Here is an 18,441-nt window from a genome sequence, read left to right on the forward strand (position 1 = left end):
CTATACAAAGGCTGAGTCCGTCCATTTTACTTTTGTATAAGCAATATCGCCTGAAGAGGTCTCTGGTTTCTCGTAACTGGCTGACCGAAATATAATCATGAATACGTAGCGACATATTAATGCTTATGTAGAACAAATAAAAAAATTTCCGATCTTTCTGGATATCTTTTCCACCTGCACCACCTTATATATATATATATATATATATATATATATATATATATATATATATATATATATATATATATTCCGCTCATCTCGCACCCTTCCCGTAACCTTATTCACTCTTTCACTCTTTCATCCCATAATAACGAACATTTCTGTAAAAGTCTGAGGAAGCTACAGACGCCCCCCCCCAAAAAACAACAACAAAAAAAAAAACGGCCGGGTAGCTGAAACAATAATGTAACTTAACAGAAAGATACGGTAATAAAAGATAAAACGTATATATATATATATATATATATATATATATATATATATATATAATTTAAAGGAGATTAGAACAATAGTCTAATGAGCAGAGTGTATTTTAATGTAATAGTGAAATTACTAGTTTAATTAAAATACAGGAAAGAAAAAGTGCTCGTTGTAATTTAGATATATAATAAGCTCGATAGGTAAATATCCTAGAGCTAATTTAATATTTAGTAATGTAATTGATAATTTAAAAATCAAATTATAATTAAATTAAAAATCCGTTTCATAAGAAGGAACAACAACAAAATTAATTATTTGTACGATCGTTTCGGAAAACAGTGTTTTTATTGTGGTAGACATCAAGTTACGGACAATAATTATTACATATAGTTTTTTAATAAACAAGTTGTCCTCGTCAGAAAATATTGTGAAGGATTTTTATTAAATGTAAAAGACCATAGTTCCTGATTTCAAAAGGCGAAAAATTAAAAGATACATCTACCTTACTTTAATGCTAGGTTTATTTATAGTGTCTTCTACATTTAATAAAAACCTTTCACAATATTTGCTGACGAGGAAAACTTGTTTATTAAAAAACTATATGCAATAATTATTGTCCGTAACTTGATGTCTACCACAATAAAAACACTGTTTTCCGAAACGATCGTACAAATAATTAATTTTGTTGTTGTTCCTTCTTATGAAACGGATTTTTAATTTAATTATAATTTGATTTTTAAATTATTAATCACATTACTATATATATATATATATATATATATATATATATATATATATATATACATTTAAATAAGGGAGTAGTCACCAACAATGTGTATTTTTTAACATTATTTTATTATTCTGTGTCTTGGTTTTTCAGTGGGAATTATGTTTGGATCATTGTAATAATGTTTTTAAGTCATTGAAATCGTTTTTACGCGCGTTTCAGACGTTCTGTGATGCGTCCTCGTCAGAAATTATTTTCAAATGTGTTAGAGATGTAAAAATTGCGATTTTCATAGTTAATTTGAAGTTTTTCCAAGGGGTGGAGGCTTGTAAGTGTTTATTATTCATTGGCATGCTCAATTTTTATTACTCTTTTATTGCTCTTTTATTGGGCTTGTCGAGGGAGAATCGCCATTTTTACATCTCTAACACATTTGAAAATAATTTCTGACGAGGACACATCACAGAACGTCTGAAACGCGCGTAAAAACGATTTCAATGACTTAAAACATTATTACAATGATCCAAACATAATTCCCAATGAAAAACCAAGACACTGAATAATAAAATAATGTTAAAAAATACACATTGTTGGTGACTACTCCCTTATTTAAATATACATCTTTCTTTCGTTGGAATTTCTTAACCCATTATATATATATATATATATATATATATATATATATATATATATATATATATATATATATACACCAAGCCTCAAAGGAAAAGAAAAAGAAAACGATAACAATCGCCCCTGATGATAATCAGATTCACCGATAGAAAGCGCTTAAGAAGAATATGGCCGAACAACAACTTTTGGGCGCCATTTTATGTAATATGCCTGCTGAAATTAAAAAAAGACCGATCAACAAACGGAGAAGATATCCAGAAAGATCGGAAAAAATAACTCTGTAGTGTTCAATCAGACGTGCTTGAATAAGGACTTGCTGCCAAAATACACACACACACATACACACACATACACACACACATATATATTATTTTTGTGCAAAAATAATGTCGTTATTATATATATATATTTGGTTGAACGTTAAAAACATTATTTTTGCACCAACCTAATATAAATATATATATATATATATATATGTGTGTGTGTGTGTGTGGGTGTGTGTATGTGTGTGGGTGCGCGCGTGTGTGTATGTGCGTGTACATACTAAAACAGATGCAAACCATTTACAGGGATGGGAAAACAATTTATTCGAAAATTTATGAATAGAATCATAAGAAAAAAAAATGTACATAGAATGTTTAACGAGGTAGAAAATATTTGCAAAATGCAAAAATAGTTTCGAAGAAGGAAAGAAAATAAAAAAAAAACACATTCTCGATAAAAATGAATTAATAATATAAAAAGAACGTCGTCTTTGTTATCACATATTGAAAAAAAAACATTTTGTCATTTTCTGAAAGACGAAACCCACATAAACAAACAAATAAAAAAAAAATTGCTTTAGTAATTGAAAACAATGTCGCCATTTTACAAGGGTCGGTAGATCAAGGGCCGACGAATTAATCACGAGAGAAGATCTACTCCACCTTTTTCATCATTCATATATTTTTTAAAACTCTTTTCGTCTGTTTAGATGTGAGCCATTAATATTTGTTTTTGTTTGTATTGGTTATCACAATCACAAAATTATATCATACGCAGTCCGCCATTAACGCTTTCATGCTCAATAGCTGAAATTCCTTTGAAGAGTTACTGAATACACAAGGCAACGTTCACACACGCACACGGAGGGGCATTCATTCATTCAACGCGACATACATCTCTTATATAATATTTTGATTGCAGAAATTCCCCTCTGGACCAAAATACACTAGATTTGCAACAACAGATGCCACATACAAATTTATTATGTGTAGGCTATTAGCCACTATCTCATGTAACTTTCGAACGCCATTTTGACACATTTAGTCGTTATAATAAAATCCTACATTTTATCCTAGGAGAAACATCATCAAAATCGCAACAACTTTTAGAGGAAGTAGTTCCTACTTTTCCCTCTAAATAACAAGTACTCCTATCGCTCCCAGTAATCACCGGGAGGTATTCTGCACTTTGGACACTTTAACCCTTATCATCGAGTGGGCTCTTAGCCTTGATAAGTGGTGATGCCTATGTAAAAAAAATATTGGGTTGCACCCTTCGTAACTGGATCGTAAACTTATTGATATAACATAATCTTTCCCTTTTCCGTTACAAAAATAACAAAATCTCCTCAGAATAATTCCGCTCCTTCTGATTGGATGATCTCTGCCTATTCCTATATTCCGGAATAACGGTATTAGCATGTTAAGGGAACGTTAATATACCATTCAAATATAGCGTCACAAAGATACCTACTTTTGCCCTATTGCTCACTCGCTCGATTTGCAACTTTGTTTCAATTATTAATTTTTATAAACATACTTACGTTTTTTTTGGTAAAACTTGCAGAGAACGCTCTATTTTACGATTGTTTTAAAAAATGGAACGGAAATTTAAATTTCGTTCCGTTTTAATTTTTTTTTCGAATTGCTCATGCGCCCAACGTCATATTCGACATGTCAACTTTTATAGGTTTTCCAATATGCTGACAAGGTTGGGGTGTCTATTCCAAAAGCCGTTCCTAACATGAAGAGATTGGGGGTGTCTATTCTGAAAGTCAATAAAAAAAAATCTTGGAAAAATTTAAACCAAACGTTTATATTCTATATTCAGTCACTATGCGGTAGGTTTTTATTTGTTTTTAGTGTATTTCTATTTGTTCCAGTTTGTTTTGAAATTAGTCTGCGTCTTTTAGTGCGCTCGGCTTCATCCGATGATTGCCGGTTGCAACCAATCTATGATTGATATCCCAAGAATCCGGGCAAAATTCTGCAAGATTACCTATTTAGATATTTTCCATTTTTTGTTTCCATACCTCAGTTGACAGAACAGTTAATGTCTGGTTTTAGTTACAATTACCGATTTTTACACCGATTAACTACGCTACAGTTTTGACGTATATTACATTACATAGAGATTGAATTCGGTGGAGAATTTTATTTGAATTTCTCTTATTGATTTATTCTCGAGATAACGCACACGTTAAGTTAATTTGTTTTTTGTGGGGATAAATTTGTACATTAGGTCCACCTCTACAGTTTTCTTTAGAATGACGACTTTTTAAGTTTTCGACTATACCGATTAAGAAAATCTCAATTCAAATTTTGCGGAGACAAGTACTTATAGAGATATAGAGACCTATATTATGCCCTGTAATTTAGTAGTTGCCAGGTTTGTATGCACGCACGATAAACAAATCTAATTCTCTTTTACCGAATCTGTTCCCCTCACAATTATTTTAGCATTTGCAGGTAGGTAGGCTGACAACGATTATACCGGTTAAATTTGCGGAATTATTTTTCCACATCCCCCAATAAAAAAGGGGTGTCTACTCCGAAAGCCGTTCGTTACATGGTGATGTTGGGGGTGTCTATTCCGAACGCCGTTTTAACATGACAATACTCAAAAAGTGAAATGAAAAAAAGTCGAATTGTTTTGTTGTACGCGTTAAAAAAGACGACATAAAACTGGAATTCACTTAATACTATTGGTAGACGAGTTGAAAAGAACAGGAAGACTTGAACAACAAACAGAAACACTGATTTCGATCACTCTAAACAATTCATGCACTTCTATTTTTACTTTCCATCATTATTCTAATGGACAATTTTTCGTATATTTATTAATTCATACTGATTTACGCATCCCTTAATTGCTTTTTTAAAATTTAAACAGTACCTGCATGTTATCGTCCCAAACCACCACCACTAATCGCCAGAGAAAGCCAGATTATTTCATTTCACCCACGGCCGTCAGCGTCCGCAATTGTCAGGGAACAGTAGTGGCCAGCAACAACAACCGTAATTCACTTCTTTTTTGCGTGGGGGGAAGGCTTCGATCGAGCAACGTTGGTAAACGGGTCCTGCTATATATATATATATATATATATATATATATATATATATATATATATATATATATATATTACTTGAACGCCCGGCGTTGCCCGGTCGTACAATACGCGTAAACATGATATTTTAATTTATGCAGATTGTGTATGTATTATTATAGAATAAATCCTCTATTGAATATGATGTATTACGAGGAATAATTTTTTCGGTGGAGTAATTTGCAATAAAAAAATAATAATGATGATGTCGTTGATCAAATTCCGTCTGTGTTTGTTTGCAATATCACGTCAGCTGATATTTGGGCTTGACGATCTTAAAAATAGTCTTTCTTCTCTTATAGATAAAAAAAGAAGAATTTTTACATGGGAATATTTTATGTTACACCGTTCAAGGTTACACCGGTATAACGTAAAATATCTGCCTATAATCTTTTTTATAAGAGAAGGAAGACTAGTTTTAAGACCGAATTGTTTTGATTTTTGATACTTATCGGATGAATTTCTGTACAAAATATATCTAAGAACACTGCCAGACATATAAATTACCTTTGTGTGAAGTTTACAAAAGATAGGCTCAGCCGTTTCGAAACCTATGAGGAAGGAACTTACGCACACACAAAGTGAATTATATATATATATATATATATATATATATATATATATATATATATATATGTGTGTGTGTGTGTGTGTGTGTGTGTGTGTGTGTGTGTGTGTGTGTGTGTGTGTAAAATAGGTTAAAAGATCCCAACGCTGTGTTTTTTTATACTTGTTTTTTTGTTTTAATTTTATTTGATCTTTTCATTTTTACAATTATTGAAATAAGTTTTGTACGATTTCTTCATCAGAAGCCTTTGATTACAAATTTTCTGATGAGGACGACGCTGTACAACTCATGCTATCTACCAATCCAAGTTATAACAACAAGACCATTGTCAGCACCCTGAAAATGCATCGCTGAAATTGCCACAAATAACAGGGACGTGCCCAACGTAATGAAAAAGTTTCCGGCCACGGTTATGGTCTTTGGCGTGGTTTTAAGTGAGGGCCACATCATGCCACCTCATATCTTCAAAGTCGGCTTGAAAGCCAACACCAAAGTGTATCTGGATGTGCTGAAGAGTGTGGTGATCCCATGGTGCAATCAGGTGGCTGCTGGTAGACCCTGGGTTTGACAGCAAGACTCAGGGTCGGTCCACAAGTCCAAAAAAAAAAAAAAATACCCAGGCTTGGCTTCAGAAGGAGTGCTAGGACTTTGTACCCTTCTATCACTAGCCCCCTCCTCTTTCGACGTGAACTTCGTTTGTTCATACGCTGAGAACACCACCAACATGACCTCCCACAACACCAAAGCCAGCATGATCGCCGCTATCCGCAGAGTATTCGCCAAGCTCTCGCCAGAACGTGTAGAAAAGGCATGCTCCCAGTTCCAGACCCGTATCGAGGCGGTGATTGAAGCTAAAGGCGACTTCATTGAATAGATGTCAGCTCTATTACATAATTAAGTTACCTGAATTGATTGTTTAAATAAAAGTTTTAAAATAAAACTGCAGTGTTATTTCCTTTATTGGGCAAATTTATACTTATATATATATATATATATATATATATATATATATATATATATATATATATATATATATATATAAGTATAAATTTGCCCATATATATATATATATATATAGTTCGCTTCAAAATCTCATTCCTTGGATACACAAAAGAAGGGTCAACAAATATATATATATATATATATATATATATATATATATATATATATATATATATATTTCATTTATTTATTTATATAATTTATTATTTTATTTTTATTTTTTTCCAAATATAAATATATATATATATATATATATATATATATATTTGGAAAAAATAAAAATAAAATAATAAATTATATAAATAAATAAATGAATAAACAAATAAATAAATAAAAAAATGTTGATTTTGTTCGTTTGAACAACTGATCAGTGTTGTGTTGTGGACATAAAATGACTGTTCATCGCTTTAAAATAGTTGGCGATGTGACAGTCCTTGGGGAGTGAAAAAACCGGATCTTTAAAAAGGGTTGCTCAGTCATGGATGCAGCTGACTCCTATTTCTTCCGGATAAATTGAGCGGTCATCCGTGTCGGTTCCTGTGTTAAAAGTCTCCAAACCATCTCATAGCTTACCCCTATCATAAGCCGGAAATCACTGACTTTTTTTTTTATTAGTTGCTACACGATATACACGTCAGAACTGCGTGGACTTTTGTTTCAAGTATGCAAAGAGTCGCACTCCAAAGCGCACAACGTCCTTCACAAATCTATGCATAGTTTTTCAATGGCAAGGAAACTGAAACAGATGGATAATTTGCAAGTACAATTTGCAAGAACCCCGGGATACAGCATTAAAAATTAGTAACAAAATACAGTACAGCATATAATACACATGAATATAATTAAATAACATTATAAATAACGCCGTAAGCGGGGCAAATACCGTAACCAGGGTTTAAAAAAAAAACATCGTATTCCACATCGTTACCTGAAAAAACGTATTCTAGGGCCACCGTATCTCGGGGTTCTACTGTATTAATAATCTGTCTCGACTGTTAGCTTCATTTAAGCTCTTCCGCCCAGGAGTACCATTTAGACTTCAAAGGTTTTTGTCAGGTTTGCATCACACTTAATCTTTGGGCAAGTATCTTAAATCGCAAAACAGCGGTCTGCTAGTACAACCTAATGGCAGAACCTAAATATTTACATTAACATGCTTTACCTTCATCTTTAAATTTTCGGAATAAAATTCTTTTTTGAATGAGGATCAGAATCGTGTGATTTATTGATGTTAATTCGCCATGATGATAGTCAAATGGTGATTCAAATCCTGTTTGTTAGAGCGGCGTATGTGACATGATGGAGTATAATGGAATAAGGAGAACCCCGCGATACGGCTTAATCCATTCCGGGATTAGGATCGTAAGGTGAAATCGACGTATGGCGTGGCCTAAGCAAAATTTCATATAGTAAACATTAAAAATTAGTCACAAAATAAAGTGCAGTATATAATACACATGTATATAATCAAATAACATAACACTGTAAGGCAGGACAAAAACGTGTCCAGGGGTACCATATTCCGGGTCACCGTATCCCGGGGTTCTACTGCATGTCGCTAAATGCTATTTAATGTGATGCAGGTCAATGTAATGTGCTTATAGACAGCGATATATATATATATATATTCCCGTACCGCGAAGGAGGAAAACAACTTGGAAAAAAAAAAAAAAAAAACGTGACGTCTTTACCGTTGCGTTCATCGCCACACCGAAAGTGGTGGAGGTTTAAATTAAGGCCAGTAAATCGAAAATATCGGCGAAAAAAAGCAACCCCTCACTGTAGAAAAGTGCCCAAGGAATTAATGTTTTTAGCCAATTTTTTCAATATTTGTCGTCCGAAGTATCGAGCTTCAAACGATATCGATCTCGTGAATATCCGTCGCCTCTGTCGAAAGTTTTAAGCATACATACATACATACATACATACATACATACATACATACATACGTTTAAACAAACAGGTGGGAATTATATTATAGGTTATCCAGGAACACGTGTTTCGTCATCCTACGACTCATCAATGTAGTTGAACTAGCGAGATTCGTAAGATGATTTTTCGCATGAATTATCACAAATAAAGTAAATAAACAAATGAAGTGTATTAAAAAATTATGCACTTCTTCCAATAGTCGGGCGTGGATCTGTGGAAGAGGGATAAGTTTCAATCTTTGGAGTCCCAGTTTCGAATCCCACTAATTTCAGATACGATGATAAGGATATTTTATAGGGATAATATATATATATATATATATATATATATATATATATATATATATATATATATATATATATATATATATATTATCCCATTTTCACCCCAAACAAGTCACAGTGTCACTTTGATGTAGGGGGCTACAAAAGGGGACATAAGTTGCAGGGATACTACGTATCATGCTTAAGGCCACCAGAACCGCCACACATGCTTAAGGCTATCAGAACCAAACAAATTAAATTTCGTCTCATCAAACCATAAGGCATGGTTCCAGTAATTTATGGACTTTGTTGACATGTCTTCAGCAAACTGTTTGCGGGCTTTCTTGTGTATTACCTTCAGAAGAGGCTTCCTCGTGGTGTGACAGCCATGCACACCAATTTAAGGAATACAAAGATAAGTGTGTCATGCCTACAGTCAAGCATAGTGGTAGGAATGTCATGGTAAGGGGTTGCATGAGTGCTGCAGGTATTGGAGAGTTACATTTCATTGAGGGAAACATGAACTCCAACATGTACTGTCAAATACTGCAGCAGAGCATGATCTTCTCCCCGCAGGAATTGGGTCGTAGAGCGGTGTTCCAGCATGACAGTGATGTACTGGCCAAGCATGTCTCCAGACTTGAATCAAATAGAACATCTTTGGGGCATCCTTAAGCAGAAGGTGGAGGTGCGCAAAATCTCAAATATCCGCCAGCTCCGCGATATCGCAATTGAAGAGTGGAAGAGCATTCCAGTGGCTACATGTGAAACTCTGGTAAACTCCATGCTCATGAGAGTAAAACCAGTTTTGGACAATGATGGTGGCCACACAAAATATTGAAAGTTGACATTTTGTATGCCAATGTTGACAACTTTTCGTAAGAGGTGTACTCACTTTTGTTGCCAGGGATTTAGCCTTTAATGGCTGTATTTTTAGTTATTTGGAGGGGAAAATAAATGGACGCTGTTATATATACTGTAGACAGACTACTTTTCATTGTGTCAAAAAAATCATTTTTTCAGTGTTGTCCCATGAAGCGTTATACGTAAATATTTGAAGAAATGTGAGGGGTGTACTCACTTTTGTGATACAATGTATGTATATATATATATATATATATATATATATATATATATATATATATATATTGTTTAAGCGCAACCATCTAACCTATGCCCTCCCAATTATCGCCATGATCTGCTAGAGCATTTAAAAGCAACTAAATAGCATTTTAAAGCAATTAAGAGGTCCTCCAACTTTCATATTTTCTTCAGTGCGTTTTCGTCGAGATGTGACTCTTCTGGGGTTAACATTCTGGCGCACTCGAACCAACAATAACATGAAATTAAAAAAAAAAAGAAACGTTTAAAAGTCGAAACGAAGATCTAAGAAGCGAAAGGGCCATTTTTGTGGTGAAAGCGTTATTTTTTTTAGATTAACAAAGATCGAATCATGGGAGGGGTGGGGGTGGGAGATCGATTGTCGGGGAATAAAAAAAAAAAAAAACGATAGAAAAAAGCCGACATCAAAGTACGCGAATGGCCCGATCGGCCGACAATGGAAGACTTTTCTCCTCAAAGAATGAGAAATCAATTCAAGCACAACAGAAATATCGATTAATAATAATACACATCGATCAATTGATTTTTTTTTTGCCGTTCTCAATTTATCAACAGTTTTCATTACAGCTTCTATATCAGTTTTCTTAAGGTTTTCATTGCAACCAATCTATTATTTATTCTCGATAATTTATTAGCGTTTTAATGAGAGTTGCTGTCTCTGTTAGTTAACCTCTAGGGTTTATTATTATGGAAATCTCTATCTTTCACTTCTCTCTGTCTTTCTCTCTCTTTCTCGACCCTCGTTTTGCTATTTAAACTGTGGGTTTCATTAAGGTTTTATTTAACGTTTCTGTCTCTACGGTTTCCAGTCTTTAGTCTAGTCCTTATTAACATTTTTATTATAGTCTCTCTCTATCTCAATCTTATATTCAAACTGTAAGGTTGATGAACGTTTTAATGATGCTAGTCTTTCCCCCCTGCATATCTCTCTGCTATTTTACCTAGAGGGTTTATTAACGCGTTAATGACGATAGTCTGTCTCTCTGTTACATAATTAATGACTTTATCGGTGTGATTAAATCCGTTGGCATTATGTGTATTCGATAAGTAAGACATTTTTATTCTGCAAGTTTTCCTTTCATAAATAAATATGTCCAGAAAGAAAAAGCAACGTTCAATAAAATATATCCATCTGAAACTGAAGAGAAAAGGAAAGTTAAATGAAGAAAAAAATATTTGCTCAAACTCCTGCTTTCCCACGACTAAATTCAACTGAAACTTTTTTTACCATCCGTTCTCTCTCCCTGCTGTCGAAACAAGTACTGCCGTTGTGCTTTCAACTCGTCCTTTTCATAACGGTTTCTGCCCTCTTATGCAAACCAATGCCACATGTATATAACCGAGCCTTCTACAAATGAAGCTTTTTTTCTTTCCCTCCCTCATTCCGCCATCCGACAGGAGAGAGACGCACCTGTTCGTGTAAGTTACTTTATTCCTTTCACCACGTAATTGATTTATTTAATTACATTTTAGTCCACAATCGGACAGTGAATACATCAGCTAGCGTTAATCTTGACGAGAGTAGAACTAAATACAGGCTGAAGTGACACAAAGTTTGGGAAATAAACGAGTTCCCACGAAAAGAGACGGGAAATATCATGTAACATTAGGCGAGATGAAACAAGTAAAAGCAGAATAAAACAAAGAGATGTAAGGACTACAAGAAACCTTCTCTACCACCAATAGCAATGGCAAAGAACACATTGCTTGAAAGTACTTCTTTTAAACTCCTCAGCCTAACGTTTACAGGGAATATGAAGAACTGGAATAGATACATTGAGAGCATTGCCAAGGCTGCTGCAAGTAAGGTTGGCTCCCTCTACCGTGCTAGAAAACTACTTACGCCTGACAGTATCCTATACCTCTATAAGGCCACCATTCGCCCATGTATGGAGTACTGTTGTCACATCTGGGCTGGTGCATCTGCTGCTTGTCTCTCGCTCCTGGACAGGGTTCAAAAGAGAGTCGCCAACCTGATAGGTCCTGAACTGTCATCTAGGCTTCAGCCTCTGTCCCATCGACGAGATGTTGCATCCCTCTGCCTGTTCTACAAATACTTTAATTGTGAATGCTCTGACAAACTGCAAACACTTGTACCTCCCCGACGTAACTACCCCCGACAAACCTGATAAGCTACTAAGTCTCACCCCTTTACAGTAGAGATCCCTAGGTGCAAGAAAGCCTTTTACTCCAATAGTTTCTTCCCGAGAACTGCGGGTCTTTGGAACTCCCTTCCGGGACTTTGCTTTCTCAACTGCACTGATATGCAGAAGTTCAAGTGTAATGTTAACAAACATCTTTCTACTCATCTCCCTTCATAATGACCCCGCTAATTAAGTCCCTGATAGTAGCCCCCTGCTTCAAAGTGGAACTGTGCCTTGTTTGGGGTGAAAATAGAATAAAAAAAAAATGATACATAACGTCACGAATGTTGTCTGCGATCGGTCTCATCCATTATAGTTTTTTTAATACAGGCGAAACCATTACGGTGGAGAAGTACTGTCAACAAATGGATGAAATGCACCAAAAGCTTCGACAACAAAACTCAGCATTAGTCAACAGAAAAGGTCCAATTATCCTCCGCAACAATGCCTGACCGCACGTTGCTAAACCGACCTTGCAGAAGTTGAATGAGTTGGGTTACTCAACTCTGCCTCATCCGTCACACTCTTCAGACATCTCACCTACTGACTACCAATTTTTCAAGCATCTAGACAACTTTCTGCATGGGAAATGCTTCAAAAACCTAAGCTATATCAAAAAACGCTTTCAGCGAATTCATTGTTACGAAAATGCAAGATTTTTACGTTGCTGGCATGAATAGACTTATTTGGCGTTGGCAGAAGTTTGTTGATTCTGATGGTGCTTATTTCGAGCAATATGTTTTTTGCTTGAGCAGAGATATGTTCATCTGAATTTAAAAGTTAAAAACCACAAGAACTTTCTTGTCAACCTGATATTCAAATTATAAGGTTTATCGATGTTTTAACGACAATCTCTACGTTTGCTATTTAACCTATAGTATTTACGTTCACTTTATTTAGATTATAACTTTTATGAGCGCTTTCCTCACTTTTCTATTTAAGATTAATAGAATATATTTTATGAACGCTTTCCTCACTCTTCTATTTAAGATTAATAGAATAGATTTTATGAACGCTTTCCTCACTTTTCTATTTAAGATTAATAGAATAGATTTTATGAACGCTTTCCTCACTCGTCTATTTAAGATTAATAGAATAGATTTCATGAACGCTTTCCTCACTTTTCTATTTAAGATTAATAGAATAGATTTTATGAACGCTTTCCTCACTCGTCTATTTAAGATTAATAGAATAGATTTCATGAACGCTTTCCTCACTTTTCTATTTAAGATTAATAGAATAGATTTTATGAACGCTTTCCTCACTCTTTTATTTAAGATTAATAGAATAGATTTTATGAACGCTTTCCTCACTCTTCTATTTAAGATTAATAGAATAGATTTTATGAACGCTTTCCTCACCTTTCTATTTTAGATTAATAGAATAGATTTTATGAACGCTTTCCTCACTCTTCTATTTAAAATTAATAGAATAGATTTTATGAACGCTTTCCTCACTCTTCTATTTAAGATTAATAGAATAGATTTTATGAACGCTTTCCTCACTCTTCTATTTAAAATTAATAGAATAGATTTTATGAACGCTTTCCTCACTCTTCTATTTAAAATTAATAGAATAGATTTTATGAACGCTTTCCTCACTCTTCTATTTAAAATTAATAGAATAGATTTTATGAACGATTTCCTCACTTTTCTATTTAAGATTAATAGAATAGATTTTATGAACGCTTTCTTCACTCTTCTATTTAAGATTAATAGAATAGATTTTATGAACGCTTTCCTCACTCTTCTATTTAAGATTAATAGAATAGATTTTATGAACGCTTTCCTCACTTTTCTATTTAAGATTAATAGAATAGATTTTATGAACGCTTTCTTCACTCTTCTATTTAAGATTAATAGAATAGATTTTATGAACACTTTCCTCACTCTTCTATTTAAGATTAATAGAATGGATTTCATGAACGTTTTCCATACAACTTCTCTATTCCCTTTCACTTCTATTGAAGCCAAAGATTCTATTAACGTTTTCATTACAACCTCGCTCTTAATAGCTAAAATACTTTCTTAAGCTTTCTACATCTGTTTGGATTCTTTGTTTTACGGTATATCTTCAACTTTGTTTAACACTGTTCGTAATGGGCCTGGAGACCGAGTTTCAATCCTTGGGCGAGTTATACCAAAGACTTACAAAATGATATTTGATGCCGCCTTGCGAAACACTTAGCATTATATGGGGAGGTAAGAATGGAGTGGCATCCTCCCTTACACTTCGATGTAATTTTTTATTCATTTAACGTTTCTGTCTCTACTGTTTAATATCTAGTCTTTAGTAACATTTTACACATAGTCTCTCTCAACCTCAATCTTATATTCAAACTGATGAACGTTTTGATAATGCTAATCTCCCCTGCGCTAATGAAAAGGGAGCGTTTGGGCCGCCATCGACTATACTCCGCTACTTAGAGTAGCTCCAAATGGTCATGCTGAATCTGTTGATGCCGAAACACAATGCTTATCGCCAATGACACACTGTGGAAGATTAGTCGAACATAAGTGATTATACTACTCATAGATTTGTAGAGAGGCGTCTCGATTTTCTAAGTTCTTTTTTCTTTTTTTTCATAGCGAGTCACGATTTACCAAGGCCAAAAACTACTCGACGTAAAGGGTTAATAGGATTGTCAACTGGGGATGGCGGAAAAAAGAGAGAGGGCCGAAAAAAGATGGACAAAATATGATTACTTAAGAAGAAAGCTTGATAAGTATTTGTTTGCATTAGATTTGAAGATGGCCATGCTGAACTCTGCAGAAAAGCAGTTCTATGATAATATATGACATATATGGGAAGCCATTACAAAGAAACTTTGATCACGGGCGTCCTTTTACATCGCAGAATGTATCGATATTAAAAATATGACTAAAACAGCATCAAATCTCGTTAATATCTCTGCAGTTGTTTTTATGAAAATCATCTCAGACAAAGCATGAAGCCGCTTGATGTAAAGAGCTATAAATAAAATAAACATATATACTACTTCAAGGTAAAAAACAAACAAACAAACAAACAGACAATGATATGTGTGAGATGACTAGGTTCCGACCCAGACAACAATAATTCTTCTCCCTTTGTCAGAAACATTGCTCATGGAATGTGAGGATTAAAGGACAAAAATATGGAAAACAAGAGCTGTCGAAAGTAAACCTTGGGTTCATTTTCTAGTTTCCTATTTTTTTTTCAGAAAAAAATATTTCTTAGGTTGTCATCGATATATCCGATAAGTTCACCTTTCGTATTGATAGTTTTATGCTCTAAAAATACCAAACAGAGGCCAAACAGACATCACTGAGATTCTTAATTATATTTGTACGTAAGTAACTCACTACGCCGAGTAAGGATTGAATTCGGCATAACAAATCCTGTAGTCTGTGACGGTATAGATTAGGCCAATCATATACCGCCCCTTAAAAGATGTCGTTCGGAGACTTCCAAAGGGTTGGCGTATGGCATTACATATCTCCAAGGTGAGAAAATGGCCAGTGTTGTGGACAGAACTAGCTCTTTGTCTCTCTCTGACCTAGTTGGTGGCATCTAGTTGTAAAGATGGTCATAGTGGTGATGTGGCAAATTTTAGGGATGGTGACCATTTATTTTTTCTTAAATGTAATGTAAACAAACATCTAACTGCACAAATGCTTACTTAGGATGCCCCTCCCTTAAAAATTTGGCCCCTAATACTCAGTACATCTCAGTCACCAGTGCACTTTATTGGAGGCGAATCAAAAATACATTAAAAAAAAATCTATTTGGCAAAAAATCAAAATCAAATGTAAAATAAAATAATAAATAATATAAATAAATAAAATAAATATTGAATTTGTTCCTTTGAACAACTGACCAGTGTTGTGTTGTGGACACAAAATAGCTGTTCATCTCTTTGAAACAGTTGGCGATGTAACAGCCGCAAAATGTTAATATATTATTTTTTCTTCTCCTCGTGATTGAAATAATGGAAGCAAAAACAAAACAAACAAACAAACAAATGAACAAACAAACAAACAAACAAAAACAACAACAACAAATGACTCCATTATTCGCTCTGATCTGATGATCGTAGTAGTGATCTAGAAGTTGAAGAAATGTTGCTCTTTTCTTTCTTAAATGTAATGTGAACAAACGTCTCACTGTTGGCGATGTGACAGTTGCTGGAATAATGGAAACAATTTAAAAGAAACGACAACTTTTCTCAACGTAATTAATGCCATATTGAAAACAATAGATATGACTAGAATTGAACTCGGTTTAGCAGATTCCAAACTTCATTTGACCGAGATAAGATTTAAACGTTATTATACTGATTACGATATGGGTTCCCGTTTGACAATCTACGTATAATCGTAAAAGTAATCCCATTTCATCATCCTTATCTAGTTGTGGTAGTCTCGCGGATCTTGTGGATTCTCGATGTAATGTTATCGCGACAGTATTTCGGGCATGGCATAGGGCGTATCGTAGGACATATCGTGGGGCGCGGGGCATCGCATAGAGGGTGTTGCGTGAGGCGTGGTGTGAACGTGGCATGGGGCGTAGCATGGGGCGTGGCTTTAGCGTGACATCACGGACTCAAATGCATACATAGGGATTATGATCGGAAGGAAGTGAGGGGGGAAAAAGAAGAAAAAAGGAAATGACGCGTGGCGATTCGCAGGTTACGCTCGACGAGCGCGCGAGTCTGCCTTTTTCTACTTCCCCTTTCGAGAGGCGAACTTTGTGAAAATTGTCGTCGTGCCAGAGATTTACGGTTGAGTTTATCTGGTGTCGTGTACTGAAAGCCAGCTGTGTCTAGTGTTGTGTATTGAGATCCTGACGATGTCGCCGTCTTAGAGATAACAACAACGTTACATATATCATGATATCTAACGATATCGTCTATCACACCAGATACATTTTCAGAGGTGCATTATGAATTCACTGTTAGTTGTTTGACCCACATCGAACCGTTTTGGCATCCACACAAAAACATTACTGGCGATTTGATCCTTAGCTTTCTTAGAAGTGACCAGAACTTTAGAACTGCACGTCTGTGGAACTCTGTTCCGTCTGCCTGCTTCCCTCCGGACTACAACTTGGATGTCTTCAAGTCCAATGTTAACAAATTCCTAATGAACCGCCCCCTTAAGTAAACACTTCAGCAAATCTCCTCACTAAATTAATGGACTTGCAATAACCCTTATCCCTGAGTGGCTTCCGGGCCTTGATAAGTGGTGATCACTGTGTAAAAAAAAGAAAAAAAAAAGAAAATCTGACAATTATCTCTCTGACCAAGGCTGAGTTTCAAGGAAGATAGTCATAGAGTTGCTTTCTTTGTGGACTGTTGCAACGCTATGTGATATACGTATATCTGTACGTGATGTTGCCAAGCTAATCAAAAACCTTGATTCCAGTAAAGCAACTGGCCCTGACGGTATTCCAATTATAGTACTCAAAAAACTTCAACCTGAACTAGCGCCCATACTTACTAAACTGTTTAAACGTTGTCTTAAGGAGAATAGTTTCCCATCTCCCTGGAAAATTTCATCAGTATGCCCTGTATTTAAGAATTCAGGTGATCGCTCATCCCCCTCTCAGTACAGGCCAATAAGTCTCCTGTGCGTCATGAGTAAGTTGCTGGAATCTGTGTTAAATACAGAAGTAATCAACCATCTCAACAAAAATAACCTTCTTAGTGACACTCAATATGGTTTCCGTTCTGCTAGATCTACAGCAGATGTGCTTACAGTTATATCTCATAGGATTAGCAAATCTCTCGACGGAGGCAACCTTTCTAGGGCAATTGCTCTTGACATATCTAAGGCCTTTGATAGGGTATGGCATAAAGGTTTACTTCATAAGATCTCTAGCTATGGTATTGCTGGAAATGTCTTCTCAATTATTAAATCATTTCTTTCTGATAGGTTCATAAGAGTAGTAGTTGAGGGGCAAAAATCAGAAGCTCACAGTATTAATGCCGGTGTCCCTCAGGGATCCATCCTGGGCCCAACTCTTTTCCTGATCTATATTAATGATCTTCCAAATCACATCCTTACATCATTTGTAGACATCTATGCTGACGACACTACCATTTATGGTAGCACATCTAAGACAGTAAACGACCAAGTTCTCTCCAATTCTCTCTCCTCTGATCTTGAGCACGTAGTACAATGGGGTAAGGAGTGGCTGGTTACTTTTAATGCATCTAAAACCAAGTTTCTCTCTTTACATCATCAACATTCTGATCCACATCTGGCATCAATTGAAAT

The sequence above is a fragment of the Euprymna scolopes genome, chromosome 7 (assembly GCF_053919585.1).
Source record: "Euprymna scolopes isolate OS-2025 chromosome 7, ASM5391958v1, whole genome shotgun sequence".
Lineage (NCBI taxonomy): Eukaryota > Metazoa > Mollusca > Cephalopoda > Sepiida > Sepiolidae > Euprymna > Euprymna scolopes.